Source organism: Heptranchias perlo, chromosome 20 (assembly GCF_035084215.1).
Source record: "Heptranchias perlo isolate sHepPer1 chromosome 20, sHepPer1.hap1, whole genome shotgun sequence".
Classification (NCBI taxonomy): Eukaryota; Metazoa; Chordata; class Chondrichthyes; order Hexanchiformes; family Hexanchidae; genus Heptranchias; species Heptranchias perlo.
In genome coordinates this window covers 41301476-41319061 of record NC_090344.1, presented here as the reverse complement: position 1 = coordinate 41319061, position 17586 = coordinate 41301476, and the positions used below count along the sequence as shown (strand labels likewise).

General features: G+C 43.8%; 1 long non-coding RNA gene across 1 annotated transcript; it reads right to left on the bottom strand.

The window, feature by feature from the left end:
- Positions 1-13624: 13624 nt before the first annotated feature.
- Positions 13625-17119, bottom strand: LOC137336131 (uncharacterized). The gene is made up of 3 exons (XR_010966580.1): positions 16755-17119; positions 15474-15584; positions 13625-13892 (listed from the first exon to the last, which is right to left on the bottom strand). It is a non-coding gene; the product is annotated as an uncharacterized lncRNA (long non-coding RNA).
- Between the last annotated feature and the right edge of the window lie 467 nt (positions 17120-17586).

Sequence of the window (17586 nt, the reverse complement as noted above, 5' to 3'; positions counted from 1 at the left end):
ACTGCGGATGCTGGAAATCTGAAATAAAAACAGACAATGCTGGAAACATTCAGCAAATCAGGCAGCATCTGTGGAGAGAGAAACAGAGTTAACGTTTCAGGTCGATGACTTTTCGTCAAAACGTTCTATTTTCTCTGTGGCGTCCTCAAAGAACTCAACACTATTTGATCAGGTGGGGCCGTTCCCTTCTATATCTACATTCACTGTTCCTTCTTAAACTATCGCTCCATGGAATGCATTCCATTCCATTACTTGATACTGATCTCAGGCTGATGTAGTTACCAGTAGTTGCTGTGTTTACCTACAGTTACTGTGTTTGCTTCCTTCCTGTTATGTGCAATATTAGCAATATCCAATGATTCTTTCATGACAGTGGCCATTGGCCTAGTCTACTCAGCGTCCCAGAATATATACCACCTAGATTGGGAGATTTGTTAGTCTTTGGTAGTGAATGTAACTACTCTTGACATCACGGCAGCATTTGGCCGAGCATTGCACCGAGAAACTCCAGTAAAACCGAAGTCAATGGGGATCACGGGGAAAACTCTCCAGTGGCTGGAATCATACCTAGCACAAAGGAAGATGGTAGTGGTTGTTGGAGGCCAATCATCTCAGCCCCAGGACTTCGCTGCAGGAGTTCCTCAGGGCAGCGTTCTTGGCCCAACTATCTTAAGCTACTTCATCAATGACCTTCCCTCCATCATATGGTCAGAAGTGGGGCTGTTTGCTGATGATTGCACAGTGTTCAGCTTCATTCGCAACCCCTCAAATAATGAAGCAGTCCGTGCCCGCATGCAGCAAGACCTGGACAACATCCAGGCTTGGGCTGATAAGTGGCAAGTAACACAAGTGCCAGGCAATGGCCATCTCCAACAAGAGAGAGCCCAGACACCTCCCCTCGACATTCAATTCGCCCAGGCTTCTTCGGCAGCACCTCGCAAACTGGCAACCTCCATCAACTGGAAGGACGAGGGCAGCAGGTGTAGGGGAACACAATTACCTCCAACACCCCCTCCAAATCACACCCCATCCTGACTTGCACATCTATCGGCCGTTCCTTCACTGTCGCTGGGTCAAAATCCTGACACTCCTAACAGCACTGTGGGAGCACCTTCACCACACGGACTGCAGCGGTCCAAGAAGAAGGCCCACCACCACCTACTCAAGGGCAACTAGGGATGGGCAATAATTGAAGGTGTTGCCAGCGATACCCATATCTCGAGAATGAAAAAGAAATCCCTTTAATTTGTCAAGCGCATCTGCCACACTGATTTGAAAATCCTCTACAATACTGGATGGACAACAGAATTTGGATAACAAGTTTGTGTTTATCTCTCTAGTGAATACTTCGAGAAAATATTCATTTAAGATTTTGACCATTTTATTTGCTTCAGTCTTGGCACTTTTGTCCTTTAGAATTCTGATACAGGAAGAACACTGTGTTTAGTATATTTTGCTGCAGTCTTGGCACTTTTGTCCTTTAGAATTCTGATACAGGAAGAACACTGTGTTTAGTATATTTTGCTGCAGTAATCTCCAGGGTCTGTTTTTACACCTCTGATATCTCTTTTAACCTGGAGTGCATTACTGAGCAATAGAGATAAGGAGGATACCAAACTTGATACCCAGTCTTTGATGTAAGTCTGCGTAGCAATCGGCTTCAACTCTCCAAGGCGAGTGAGGGTGAACAAGTTGCCCAGAGTCCTTGCTCCTGGTCAGTGTGCAGTGACTCCTGCTGGAAATCGAGCAGATGCAGTTTCAGGAGTACAGGATCAGACTTGGCTGTGATTCCCCCCAACAGGTGATGAGCCTGATAACGCTCACTGGCTTGATCGCACGTGAAGAGTGGTCACTTGGGCAAAAGATTGCAGGCACTGGTAGAACCGTAGCCCAACCCATTTAGCTCCTTTAGGAGAGGAGGGGAGAAGAGGGAAAGAAAATTCTTCTTGAAACTCACCCATAGCTTGTTTTTTTTCCCGTTCGACATGTTGTCTTTTTATTAGTGTTGAGAATCTTGGCGAAGAGCCAAGGGCCATCAGGCGGCACACTAACAAGGTTCAAAAGAGCAAAACAGAAGACAGGACAAATCAGGAAGTAGTAATTAGTTGGTGTAGGACCTAGCGTAAGGGTTGCCAACCCTCCAGGATTGTCCTGGACTCTCCGGGAATTAAAGATTAATCTCCAGGACACTGCTGTGAGCAACCAGGGAGAAAACTTACATGGGCATGAGAAAAAATTGTGTGTTCATTTTGTTTGTTTATTAATTATAAAAATATTAGAGACTGTTCGCTTCCCAATGGGCGTGGGAAGGCGAGGCGCCGCGAGGATGGACATTTCGGGCGGCCGATATCGGGGGCGGGGTGGTTGGAGGCGGGAGGTCATGTGATGAAACCTCCAGGAATACGTCCAACCAGTGTTGGCGACTGTAACCTAGCCTAATCATTGCTGGGCCTACTGTGAGGACAGCAGGGGTCCCTGCAGCACAATGAATCATAGAATCTTAGAAAGGTTACAGCACAGAAGGAGGCCATTTGGCCCGTCGAGTCCGCCCCGGCTCTATGCAGGAGCAATCCAGCTAGTCCCACTCCCCCGCCCTTTCCCTGTAGCCCTGCAAATTTTATCCTTTCAAGTACTTATCCAGTTCCCTTTTGAAGGCCATGATTGAATCTGCCTCCACCACCCCCTCAGGCGGTGCATTCCAGATCCTAACCACTTGCTGTGTAAAAAAGTTTTTCCTCATGTCACCTTTGGTTCTTTTACCAATCACCTCAAATCTATGTCCTCTGGTCCTTGACCGTTCCGCCAATGGGAACAGTTTCTCTCTATCTACTCTGTCTAGACCCTTCATGATTTTGAATACCTCTATCAAATCTCCTCGCAACCGTCTTTGTTCCAAGGAGAACAACCCCAGCTTGTCCAGTCTATCCACGTAACTAAAGTCCCTCATCCCTGGAATCTAGTGCAACTCTCATTGTTGGATGCAAGGTCTATCCCAACACTGTGGTAGAGGACTACCCTCCCCGCAACAAGCAAACGATGTTTGCATCGACCTGGAACTGGGATCTCTTTTTGGAGGCTCATTTGGTACAACCCCTCTCCCCCATCAGCACCCAAACTGCAAGGGGAAAAAGCTGAGCAGCATTGGAAATCCAACTCTCGCCAAGGACAGCAAACCCAACCAAACGGCTCGCTGTTAGCTGGGACCTCTCCCCTTCCCCTACCCAACTCATTGCCAGAGATCACGAGCAAATAAATTGCTTCAAACCATAAACCGTTACTTCTCCCAGCACAAGGACAACTATAAGGAAGCTAGATGTATCAATGGGCATCTCCATCAAGCATAGTATGATCAAAATGAGCAGGGGCTTCATAAAATCTGTATTTGAATGCAAATTCTTGAAAATACAATGGGCCATAATTTGTTCGACCTACCCATGCAAGTTTAGGTTTTTATATTTTTTGTGTGGCAAGTTGCTGAAAGCGCGAGCTGATAACGTCACAGCGGGGGGGAAACAGGGCATCTGGGTCCTGAGTGAACAGGACAAGTAACTGTGTATCTCCTTAACCAGTCAGACTGAAGGATTGTGAAATTAACAGCGCAAGGACTGAGCAAGAAGTGTAAATTAGAGTGGGTGAATTCAATGTCAAATCAGGTACAGAAATAGAAATAAAGAGTGGGAAAGAAAGTTTGGATTAAGAGAGAAAACACATTGAGAAAGGAAAAGTTAAAAGAAAAATGTAAAATTTAAAATTTCACATTTTTAAAATCTCCAACAATTAAAACCTGAAGGAGTGAGACCCAACACATGTATTGTTAATTTCCAGTGCCAGAGAGGTGGACCGGCAGTAATTAACACTTATCACGTTGTTAAAAGGGTACTTCGACTGAAATGGACAAGACATAACTTTCTGTGGCGAGCTTCGTTCATGTCTATTGTGCAAATACGGCAACTTCACCCCAATCAATGCATTTCAACGGTGAAGCAGACAGCGAGATGCTGCTTTCACAAAGCTAGCGGCGGATCGGTGACCTTCGGATTTCCACATTTAACCGCGCACCTGCCCTTCGCCTGAAGTTGCTGTAGCATTTACACATAAATAACGGCGAGTGCCACTTGCCTCTTCGTTATTTTGACAGCAAATTCTGGCCCAATATATAGGAAATTGAAAAAAAAGCTAAACTGCACATAAAGAGCAGATCATGTAATTGCATACGGATCCAGCAGATGGGGCCTGGTCTTGGAAGTGATGCTGTCATTCATTTGCGAAGTGCTTGGCTGGGAATGTGGAGCATCAGCAATTCGAACAGGGCTACTGAAACAGTGTTGGAAAGAGTGATCTTGAAAAACGAATGGCTCCTCTTCGATCTTATTTGAATCCAGTTCCGCGCACACACAACAGGTGACACCAAGTTTGGAGTTTTAAAAGGCTGACAATTGTAGAAGGAAGAAAAGCCCGAAGGAGGTAAAAGGGTTCCACAGTTTTGAGGTCCTGGGAAAAAATGAGTTAAAACATACGGCTTTTGATTTTAACTCTGAAAATAGAGAGAGGAATAATGTGGAGGACAGGACACTTGGAGCTTAGTAGCAATAAGAGAGGAGAGTTAAATTGATTCGATTTGATGGGGTGAAGAGCTTTTTTTAGGTTCACAACGAGCCTTATTAGTCACTATTTACTGGACCAACTAAATGTTTTCCTAATCCAAGCTCATCCTGTTAAGATTTTAACAGAATTCATCAGAGGCACCATGGGTGCTTGCAAATTAATTGCAGAATAACATGTTTGTAAAATGAGAGGTTTCTCTTATTAATTAAAGTTGATTCAACTGGGTGTATCTAAGGAAGTGATTCTCAGGATAAATGGAGATATTTTACAAATTCTTTTACAAGAGTTTTTTTTTATAAAAGCAAGGAGTTAATTTACTTCATTAGTGTTCATGGGATCTGCTCTTGTTTCTTTTCCTATTCTAATTATGTATGCTGAAAGCAAGCCTTCCTTATCTTCATGTTCAAAATAATTAAACTCGCATCCTGTAATATTCTGCAAAAACAATTAGACAACCTTGGGTAACTGTGCTCAACTCTGAGGCAGACTGGTGGGATGAAACCCTCCTCTGTACAGGCGATGAATCCTGTGCAAAATGAGTTTGGGGAGTGTCAGTCCAACCTGATGGCACTAAATTGGTAGTCTCATTCGGGAAAGGCACAGGGTGATTGGTGTGACACACTAGTGCCAAAGGTGGTGTTTCTTTGGGACACGTTGTTGGGTTGAGTGAAAGGAGCTTTACATCTAAACCAGGCTGTATCTGACCTGGGATAGCTCCAAATAATTCAATTGGTCGGAAATATGATCTCTCTTTGGTGGGCATAATCCAAAGAATATTCCTAATAGAGGTTAGGGTTTGCCTGTTGTGATTTTTTTTCAATTCTCCCCTTGAAGATGAAGATGAAGGCTCTTGCTGAGATACAGCCCCTTAGATACTGGCAACCTTAGAGTCCTTCAGAAATAGGCCTTTGTTTATGTATAGGCCTGACAGTTAATATCGACAGGCTAATCTATCAGTGAAGGCATCACAGCCAAGCCTGATCCTGTCCTCATCTGATGTCCACACGCATTTAGTTCCTAATAATGAATCGTTGAATAGTGCCTAACATTGCAAACCCTGATGAATTTTACCCAATCTAGTTCAAGGGGGCTTAGGCCAACTGTAGCATCCCTACGACCATCGCCCCCTAAGATCAACATAGACTGGGGCTGGAACCTCAAGACCTGTATGGCACAGGCAAACCCTGGTAAATAAAAAACGGGGTCTCTGGTTGATGAACATAATCCTTGGGATATTCCAGGTGACATTTATAACAGAGGCTTTACCTGTTCAGATTGTTGAGATGAACTTGGGTTGACAGAAGGGTTTTCATGTGGAACTATAAGCTCTTCCCATTATCCTTGGAATACTCTACCCCACCCCAATAAATATTGGACTGACAGCAAAACATTATGGAATTACTTTCAGCAGACAGTGATGATAATGGTGATGAGCTGAGCTATGATGCTTTCCTGAAACAGTATGTCGTACAGTTAATAATTGCATTTGTCAAGTACATCACAGGAGGAGCCGAATGGGTATTGAATTCTTGGATGGGCATCTCGGCAACATTTAGCAGCCAATATTTTTAAAAGGTATGCCAATAATGGTTTGAGCTTGGCTGTGAATTTGTTGGCTTTGGAGAAATCGGATGCATCTCTGTATTGAAAGAAAGAATTTGCATTTATATCACGCCTTTCACAACCTCAGGACATCCCAAAGGGCTTGAAAGCTAATGAAGGGCTTTTGAAGTGCAGTGATTGTTGTAATGTAGAAACGTGACAGCCAATTTGCGCACAGCAAGATCCCACAAACAGCAAGGTGATAATGACCAGATAATATGCTTCAGTGATGTTGGATGAGGAATAAATATTAGCCAGGACACCGGGGCGAAATAGTATCATGGGATCTTTTACTTCCACCTAGAGCACAGACAGGCCACAGGATGTGGGAAAGGGAAAAATCTCACACTGGTGCAAAGAAAGAACTTTCATTTATATAGCGCCTTGCATGACCTCAGGACTTCCCAAAGCACTTACACTCAATGAAGTACTTTTGAAATGTCGTCACTGTTGTAATGTGGGGAAAGGCGGGAGGCAATTTGCGCACAGCAAGATCCCACCAACAGCAATGAGATAAATGACCAGACAATCTGTTTTAGTGATATTGGTTGAGAGACAAATATTGGCCAGGACACCGGGGAGAACTCTCCTGTCCTTCTTCGAAATAGTGCCGTGGGATCTTTTGCGTCCACCTGAGAGGGCAGACGGATTAAACACGGAAGTGGGCACGTTGGAGCCGGGTTGCGGTCCCACTTCAAAAAAACTGTTTTTTACCCCCCAACCCCCCCCCCCCCCCACTGTTCTTTGGGGTTAAAATTACCCCCATGGTGTCAGTATGATCCCAGCTGAGAAGACACGTGCACTTGAGGTGAGGAGAGGATTGGACTTGGCTGTGATGCTTGATATACCCTGCTCGCACGCACTGCCTGAGCTCAAGCATGAAGAATGACTACTTGGAGGAGGTTCTGAAGGGCTGTCTGTGCCTGTGGAACTATATCCCAGTATAAACTATTCAATCAAGAGTAGAGAGGAGAGAAAAAAATACCCTGTCTTATAGTTTAACTGGGTGTAAATCAGTAAGATGTCTCATGTAGTGAGCTAAATTGCACATTTCTCTAGTTATATGCTTGCAATGTTGTGTTAAATAGTCCCATCTATTATCCTCCAAGCAGATGTTTTAAGCCTTGTTTCACACCATTATAATTAGCTCACCATGATGATTTATGGGCTCTGTGGTGTATGGTACTTCACCCTCTGTGGGATCCAACTTGTTTTGAGCACAACAAAATTGTTGTGCCACAGTATGAATGTTGGAATCATCATTTTTGTGCAGGCCTGTCCCTTTCGGATTAATCCCTCATCCCCGCTCCCCCCCCTCCAATTGGGACCATATTCTGTGTGAAAATCTGCCTGTTGATTTGGAGAACAGAGGTCTTCTATTGCCCTTTTCAATTTATGGCTGCGTTTTATTTTTAAATGGGTGGGTAGACTTGGGGGAATACGATTTGGCGAAGAAAGGTCACTTGATATACCTGTTGAAATTAGTGCTTTTAAGCTTTTTTTATTTGTTCATGGGAGGTGGTTAACACTGGCAAGGCTGCATTTATTGCCCCTCCTTAGTTGCCCTAAGAAGGTGGTGGTGGGCTGCCTTCATGAACCGCTATGGTATTGGCATTATCTGCCAACGAGCTCATCCTCTGAGCGTCACTACGTTGAACTCATTTGCCTTGGAAACCTGCAAAGTCTGAGGAAGAATCTGGCACCACATCTTCTAAAGTCACCATCACGTGGTCTCCCACCAAAGCATCTTTTGTGGCGATCTGGTTTGCTGTCAAATTGGTTCATCTGTGCTGTAGTCGATGACACAAACTTTGACTCTTTTTCCATCAACTCAGGTGCTCCCCGGGGCTCTGCCTTCTCTCCCACTCTTCCTCCTTCATGTCAATGATCTCTTCTACTCATCATCCAAGTTGGCCAGCTGCCCTCCAGTGTCTTCCCCCAAATGGCGATCCTGTACTCCTGCACCTTGTAGCGTGGGGCAGTGGATCACAATCGGGAGTAGGAATCCTGACAGACCGAGAGCTGAACCTGGAGCTTCTCGTCCGTATCACTCAGTGGTTAGAATATGGAACTTGCTACCATAAGGAGCAGTTGAGACGAATAACATAGATACCTTTAAGGGGAAACTAGATAAGTACATGAGGGAGTAAGGCGTAGAACGATATGCTGATAGGGTCAGATGAAGTAGGAGTGGGAGGAGGCTTGTGTGGAGCATGAACGCCAGCACAGACCAGTTGGTCCGAATGGCCTGTTTCTGCAATGTAAATACTATGTAATTCTGTGTGAGCTCACATGATGCATATAGCCATCAGGGAGAGTGATTAAACTTTATCTTACATAAAACCACTTGACTTCCAGCCCAGACACACTCAAGTGGCCTTGTTTGAGGGGGCTGAGGAGATCTACCCACATTGACAGTGATACTAGAAGGGATTGAATTATCCTTTTAATTCAATGCAGGCTCGTAGACTCAAGGGACAGAGAGTCATCTGATCAATAACCTTTATCAAATTAATACACAGCCAACATTTGCAGTGCTTATGAAATTGGTACCTTGATACCCACAAGTAATGAACTCATTGGGGATTCGTGAACTAAACCCTCTGACCACTCACGGTAGTCTCTTCAAGACTATTTAGAGTCCCTACAGTTTCCTAGTGTCTTCTAACTTTATACCATTCAATACATAAGGTGAGTACGTAAGCACACCCATAGTCATAGAATATCTTAATATCATTAATTTTATAGTAATATAATACTATACTATTAATATCGCATTAATACGCAACAAAAGTAAAATATTGCAGATGCTAGAAATCTGAAATAAAAATAGAAAATGCTGGAAATACTCAGCAGGTCAGGCAGCATCTGCGGAGAGAGAAACATTTCAGCTCGACCTTTCATCAGAGCTGTTAATAAGCAAGCACGCCAGCAGTCAAATCGCGCGTGTACACTGCGATTCCATCTGTTTATTGTTCTCCGAGCGAGGTCAGGCTGGCCTTGGCGGGGACAGGGCAGTGGGGGGGGGGGGGTCATCGCTTTCTTATCTCTTCGGACGCTCAAACATTTGTTCATCCCTAAAGTTTTATCACCTTTTGTAGACAAGTTGGTGCCTTACCCTCACTTCACATTCCATTCTCAGCTTTCTCTGCTCACTGTGTTCCCAGTCTTACATCTTTATCTGGTCTGGGGTTGGTCTTGAGCCTATTAACCCTCTAATCACTACCTCTTATTAATATTTCACCTCACTTGCTGTTCCTGACACGCAGCCTTCCTTTCTTTCCACGGTCCAGGCTTTTCAAAGTGACGTTGAAAGCCATCGTGCCGTGCAGGTACAATCATCTCTGGGCAGTGGTGATTCTGTTCCTAGGCTTCCTCACAAAGTGGTGTGACTTGGGAAAGATAACTGCGTGTTCCATGGTGCATGGAGGTGCCAAACAAAGACTCCATTCACCCTTTTATCCAATGATGGAACAAAGTGTCCAAGGCCTGAAATATAGAAGAACTGCTCAGTAAACTGACATTTATGCCGCTCCAACAAAACAAGTTTGATTGTGTTGGTCACAGTTCTGGTAAGAGCAATTCCCTTCTTATTTAAGCAGCCTAAATTATTGGAAAAACTTTGGTTGTTGCTGATGGAAAGATTAATCTCTTGGATACAGTTGCCAGCGATGTGCTCAACTCAAAGGGCATTAGAGCATTGAACAATCGTATCTGTACATGATTAGATGATTACAAACTATTTAGTTTTTAATGCAATTATATATTTCATGGAATTTACTTCATGAAAGTTGCAGTTCACTGTGTTGCAATGAATCAGAACTACTTTGGTGGGGGAGTCCAGAACAAGGAGGTATATCCTTAAAATTTGAGCTGGGCCATTCAGGGGTGATGCCAGGAAGCACTTCTTCACTGGAAAGCCAGCACGGATTTGTTAAAGGCAAATTTGTTTAAGGCAAATCAACAATAATTGCCGATCAAAGTTTTTCCAATAATTTAGGCTGCTTAAATAAGAAGGGAATTGCACTCACCAGAACTGTAACCGACACAATCAACTTTCTGCTTTTGTTTTGTTTGAGCGGCATAAATGTCAGTTTACTGAGCAGTTCTTTTATATTTCAGGCCTTGGACACTTTGTTCCATCATTGGATAAACAAGTTAGTTTAACTAACTTGATCGAGTTTTTTGATGAGGTAACAGAGAGGGTCGATGAGGGCATTGCGGTTGGTGTGGTGTATATGGACTTTCAAAAGGCCTTTGATAAAGTGCCCAGGGGTCGGTACTAGGACCACTGCTTTTCATGATATATGTTAATGACTTGAACTTGGGTGTACAGGGCACAATTTCCAAATTTGGAGATGACACAAAACTTGGAAGTGTAGTGAACAGTGAGGAGGATAGTGATAGACTTCAAGAGAATATAGACAGGCTGGTGGAATGGGCGGACATGTGGCAGATGAAATTTAACGCAGAAAAATGCGAAGTGATACATTTTGGTCGGAAGAATGAGGAGAGGCAATATAAATTAGAGGGAACAAATTTTAAAAGGGATACAGGAACAGAGAGATCTGGAGATATATGTGCACAAATCGTTGAAAGTGGCAGGGCAGGTTGAGAAATCGGTTAAAAAAGCATACAGGATCCTGGGCTTTATAAATAGAGGCACTGAGTACAAAAGCAAGGAAGTCATGATGAACTTTTATTAAACACTGGTTCGACCACAATCATAGAATCATAGAATGGTTACAGCACTGAAGGAAACATATAAGATTGTGAGGGGGCTTGATCGGGTGGATGCGGTGAGGATGTTCCCAAGGATGGGTGAAACTAGAACGAGGGGGCATAATCTTAGAATAAGGGGCTGCTCTTTCAAAACTGAGATGAGGGGAAACTTCTTCACTCAGAGGGTGGTAGGTCTGTGGAATTTGCTGCCCCAGGAAGCTGTGGAAGCTACATCATTGAATAAATTTAAAACAGAAATAGACAGTTTCCTAGAAGTAAAGGGAATTAGGAGTTACGGGGAGCAGGCAGGAAATTGGACATGAATTTAGATTTGAGGTTAGGATCAGATCAGCCATGATCTTCTTGAATAGCGGAGCAGGCTCGAGGGGCCGATTGGCCTACTCCTGCTCCTATTTCTTATGTTCTTATGTTCTTATTCAGCCCATCGAGCTGGTCCCACTCCCCCTGCCCTTTCCCCTGCAATTCTTTTCCTTTCAAGTACTTATCCAGTTCCCTTTTGAAGGCCATGATTGAATCTGCCTCCTCCACCCCCTCGGGCAGTGCATTCCAGATCCTAACCACTTGCTGTGTAAAAAGGTTTTTCCTCATGTCACCTTTGGTTCTTTTGCTAATCACCTTAAAAACTGGAGTATTGTGTCCAGTTCTGGGCACCGCACTTTAGGAAAGATGTGAAGGCCTTAGAGAGGGTGCGGAAAAGATTTACTAGAATGATTCCAGTGATGAGGGACTTTAGTTACGTGGATAGACTGGAGAAGCTGGGGTTGTTCTCCTTGGATCAGAGATGGTTGCGAGGAGATTTGATAGAGGTATTTAAAATCATGAAGGATTTAGACAGAATAGATAGAGAGAAACTGCTCCCATTGGTGGAAGGGTCAAGAACCACAGGACTTGGATTTAAGGTGGTTGGCACCAATGGTGACATGAGGAAAAACTTTTTTATGCAGCGAGTGGTTAGGATCTGGAATGCACTGCCAGGGAGGGTGGTGGAGGCAGATTCAATCATGGCTTTCATAAGGGAACTGGATAAGTACTTGAAAGGAAAATTTTGCAAGGCTACGGGATAGAGCGGGGGAGTGGGTCTAACTGGATTGATCTTGCACGAGCCGGCACGAATTCAATGGGCCGAATGGCCTCCTTTCATGCTGTAACCTTTCTATGATTCTATGATTCACACAAAGGGTAGTGGAAATCTGGAACTCTCTTGCCCCAAACAGCTGTTGAGCCTGGGGCTCAATTGAAAATTTCGAAACCGAGATTGATAGATTTTTGTTAGGCAAGGGTGTGAAAGGTTATGGAACGAAGGCGGGTAGATGGAGTTAAGATCAACCATGATCTAATTGAATGGCAGAACAGGCTCGAGGGGCTGAATGGCCTACTCCTGTTCCTATATACTTACTTTGTGAGATATAGAAAAGTCTGGCAAACCGTAACCATTGCATTCTCAGTGATTAAGATTAAGTAATGCATATATTTTTAAACTTGTGCTCAAGAGATGGTGAACTTTTATCCAAGGCCAGACACATCCATGGTCTCTCGAGTATTTTGCATTCTATACTTTTTTCTGTACTTCTTGACTTAACTAGTGCATTATTCCTTTTGTTGTTTACAATGATAGCATTGCCTTCTATTGGGTGACTGGCACTGTCTTTCAGAAGCTAGGACAGGAGTGTGTCAGAATCTAATGGTGGCCCCTGGGATAGTCTTAACTTTTACAGAAAAAAATGAGAAATCACTGCATTCAGCATGCTTGGTTTCATTGGTCAGAACATTGAATACAGGAGTTGGGATGTCTTGTTGAAGTTGTACAAGACATTAGTAAGGCCACACTTGGAATACTGTGTACAGTTCTGGTCACCCTATTATGGAAAGGATATTATTAAACTAGAAAGAGTGCAGAAAAGATTTACTAGGATGCTACCGGGACTTGATGGTTTGACTTATAGGGAGAGGTTGGATAGACTGAGACTTTTTTCCCTGGAGAGTAGGAGGTTACGGGGTGATCTTATAGAAGTCTATAAAATAATGAGGGGCATAGATAAGGTAGATAGTCAAAATCTTTTCCCAAAGGTAGGGGAGACTATAACGAGGGGGCATAGATTTAAGGTGAGAGGGGAGAGATACAAAAGGGTCCAGAGGGGCAATTTTTTCACTCAAAGGGTGGTGAGTGTCTGGAACGAGCTGCCAGAGGCAGTAGTAGAGGCGGGTACAATTTTGTCTTTTAAAAAGCATTTGGACAGTTACATGGGTAAGATGGGTATAGAGGGATATGGGCCAAATGCAGGCAACTGGGACTAGCTTAGTGGTATAAACTGGGCGACATGGACATGTTGGGCCGAAGGGCCTGTTTCCATGTTGTAAACTTCTATGACTCTATGACTAATGTATCGTGTTAGAGTTTGGGCCTTTACCCAAGTCTTTTGACTTGGGCTCTCAGCATATTGGAACTTTCCCCAAGTAGACTAAATCTCTTCTGAATTGAAATGTGTGTCTTTATACATGCTGTGAGTGGGCTGGTGTGCCTCAGGACGAGCAGTTACTGTGCAATTCTGGTATAACGCACTTGAGATGAAGTGGCATATCCACCATGGTCTCCCATCTTCTCTGAAAAGCAACAACCACCACACAATTAGATTGTTAAACTCAGGTTAAAATGAATAGATTTATTTACCGATAAGTTAATTATACAGAAACAGAAAGACACAGCAAATTGCTGAGAGTACAAATACCTAGAAAAGAAGTAAGTTAGTATCATTCCACAAAGGTTATAATATCTTCTTTGGACCATATTCCTTACGCAGTTCAATAATCTGGCAGATATTTAGTTGGGACAGTCTTTTGAAGATGCACAAGCCTCCTTTTGCCACATACTGGTTTTAGTGTGTAACCGGTTCATTCAAAATGCAAGCCTTCTATTCAGATAGGGTGCCTGTTGTAGTGATGAACTGGTAAGTGAAGAGAAGGAAGCATCTAGGCAAGCAGTATTTATCCAAAATATTCCCCATTCTTTATTACAATAGCACATATACTTTCAAAAAATACAAATTGATAGTTTAACGTTACTCATCCCCCCCTCTGTGAGACCTGCCGTCTCGGATCTCCACACCTCTAGGATACTCTGTGACATTACTGATGGGGTCATGTTCCATAGTAGTTCGATTGAAAGTAATAAGGGTGGTGATACAGGCCTAGGCAAATAGCTGATCCTGACCTACCTGACCCTGGAAAACGCCTGCTACCAACTGAGCAGCCAGCTAGTGATGTGCCTTGCCAGAGTTAGCTGGCTGCAGATCAGCCCCCTTTGCAAAAATTGGAACCTCTCCACGACTCGGACGCTCCCCTCTATTGACGACGATCAGAGCTGAACGCAGGCAAGGAGATCCAGTACAGTGGTGACAAATTGCCAGTCCTTAAAAAATATCTTGCAATATTTTATGAGCATTTATCTTTTTTCAATATATCATTGGGAGTAAAATAGAACTCTTGACCCCCAGCCCCCCCAGACTGTATTCCCCCCTTTAAAGCGGGTTTCTTACAATCAGCGGTCAAATTGTTGCAAGAAATGTGCTTAACTTGAACATTTTCAGCTTTGTTTTCCTCCATGTTGGGGAATTTTTCGGAATCTTTTTGTTCCCACAGTGACTGCTGCTGTCATTGTCGAGACTAATAATTTGGAAGGGTTGCAAATGGTAGTTTTAATGCTGATAATTCGCCCTGTGACACTACCCATAAAGTAAGCACGCCTATTAACAATGATACCCTCCAGATACCTGAGATATACTCTACGTCCCCACTGAAGACAAGGGCCCAGATTTTTGTGGGTATAGAGAGAAGCCATTGGAGACAGTGCAAAGCCTGGGCTTCCATCCCTATTGGGCTTCCAACAGTCCCAAAAGAGCAAACACCGAGAGAGTGGGACCCCTGAATAGGATATTATTAAACTAGAAAGAGTGCAGAAAAGATTTACTAGGATGCTACCGGGACTTGATGGTTTGACTTATAGGGAGAGGTTGGATAGACTGAGACTTTTTTCCCTGGAGAGTAGGAGGTTTCAGGGTGATCTTATAGAAGTCTATAAAATAATGAGGGGCATAGATAAGGTCGATAGTCAAAATCTTTTCCCAAAGGTAGGGGAGACTATAACGAGGGGGCATAGATTTAAGGTGAGAGGGGAGAGCTACAAAAGGGTCCAGAGGGGCAATTTTTTCACTCAAAGGGTGGTGAGTGTCTGGAACGAGCTGCCAGAGGCAGTAGTAGAGGCGGGTACAATTTTGTCTTTTAAAAAGCATTTGGACAGTTACATGGGTAAGATGGGTATAGAGGGATATGGGCCAAGTGCAGGCAATTGGGACTAGCTTAGTGGTATAAACTGGGCGACATGGACATGTTGGGCCGAAGGGCCTGTTTCCATGTTGTGAACTTCTATGGTTCTATGATTCTATGATTCTAGGTCATGGGTCTGTATTTGAGAGGGATAAATTAAGATACATAGTTGATCCTGAAGCACTCTGATTTACTGACTGTACCTCTACTGATGTTAATCCAGCTCCCTCACACTCTTGGGCCCAGTGATTTACTCCAGTCAGCGCTCCATGTTACTGACCATATCTTGTTGGCCTAATGACCTGTTCCTGTTCCTGCAACAACAACTTGCATTTATTATAGTGCCCTTAATGTAAAAAAAAGTCTCACATTGTTTCTCAGAGGTGTGGGAAGAAAATAGATACCGAGCCAAAGACGAAGAGATTAGGAGGGGTGACCAAAAGCTTGGTCCAACAGGTGGGTTTTAAGCAGGGTCTTAAAGGAGGTGGGAGAGGTGGAAAGGTTTAGGGAGGGAATTCTAAAGTGTGGGACCTAGGCGGTTAAAGCTGCCAATGTTGGGGCGAAGGAGAGGGGGGATACACAAGAGGCCGGAGTCAGAGGAACGGTAAGTTCGGAGGGAGGAGTTGGAAGGGTGGAGGAAGTTAGAGAGACAGAGAAGGGTGAGGCCATGGAAGGATGTAAACACGCAGACAAGAATTTTAAACTGGCCACTTTGGAGGATTGGGAGCCAATGTAGGTCATTTTATGCTGATTAAAGTTTAAGCATAAACTTTCATTTTGATGTAGAATTTGTTTTAATTTAAGTCATTTCTTTTAACTTTTATTGTTACTTCATTTGGCACTTCAAATCTCCCCAGCGTCACAGAAATACAGTAAAGCTGAGCTGTGGGCTCCTATTGGGCTGCTCCATCAGCTGGCAGTGCCATAAAACAGCTAACGGAGTCTTAGGTACATCGTAGGGCCCTGTTTTGGTTGTTGAAAGGGCCTACCGCACGATTCAGCCTTCCAGCTGACTCCGGAGGCTGGAGCAATGCCGGGAACAGGGCCTTAAGTCATTCTGCACCATTTTCGGGGCTCCAACGCTCTGCTTTAGCTGAAGATCTCCCCCAATAACCTTAAAAGATTTTAATATAATCATCTATTCAGCAGCAGAGAGTCCCGAGCCGTGCCCAGTGCCGTCCATGGGAGATCAGTCAGCTTATAACATTAAATTGTGAGTCATGAATTTTGTATCCTGTGAAGGGGAGTGGTCCGCCCTGCCCTTTTCCCTAAGGCAAAACTGGAGCAGGGCAGAACAGGTTGCTGAGCTGGTTTTTAGAAAAAACTGCACAAAACTGGCCCGAACGTGCAAAGGCCAATGTGAAATGGGCCTGCTCACACATAAGGGGAAGCTAGATAAGTAGAAGGGGGAGAAAGGATATAAGGGTATGCAGATAGAACTAAAAGAAAGAAAGAAAGACTTGCATTTATATAGTGCCTCTCACCTCCTCAGGACGTCCTAAAGTGCTTTACAGCCAATGAAGTATTTTTGAGGTGCGGTCAGTGTTGGGATGTAGGAAAGTTAGACGAAGAGGGGGATTCTGTGCAACTCTTTGGAATAGACAAACTTGAAACGCCGGCAAACAGCAGGGTTTTTTCAAAAAAAATGCATCAAATGGAAACCGACTTCTGTTCGGACGTGTCACCGGGCGACCTACCCAGAATGCAGCCTGTCCACTCGGTCACCTTCCTGCTGTCGAGTCCGAACCAAGGGCAGCCGACAGGTTTAAATTCAGCACTTTCTTCCTTGTCGTGCTTGCAAGAAAAAGAATGTGATTGCAGCTAGGCATTTGTAGATCAAGCAAAGCCTCCAGGGAAGGCCCGACTCTATTACAATTTAACCTCTGTCTACCTAGCATGTGTGGTACAGTAACCTATTGATAACTAGTCAGTGATGCAGGAGATTACAAATTCATTCAACTGTGTCATCTTGCTGTTTGTTACAAGATATTTTATTGATGGTTTGAAGGTATTTTATTTTTCTCCTGTTGATTGAGCATATATTGACTTTGGTGATAGAAAGGCGTTATCTTAAGCTCATTGTGTTTTGTTTTCCTTATAAATGAAGTTTCCGCTCTCTGCTTTATTTTAACGGGCTTTTCGTGAGCGTTAATTGATGACAGGTTCGTTGAATTTTAATGGCAAATGGTGGGGAGAATCATCTCTCCAAATTCAACAGGAACAGCTTCTGTTTCTAGAGCTCTCTTCACATGAAAGAAAGAAAGACTTGCATTTATATAGCGCCTTTCACGACTTCAGGACGTCCCAAAAGGCTTC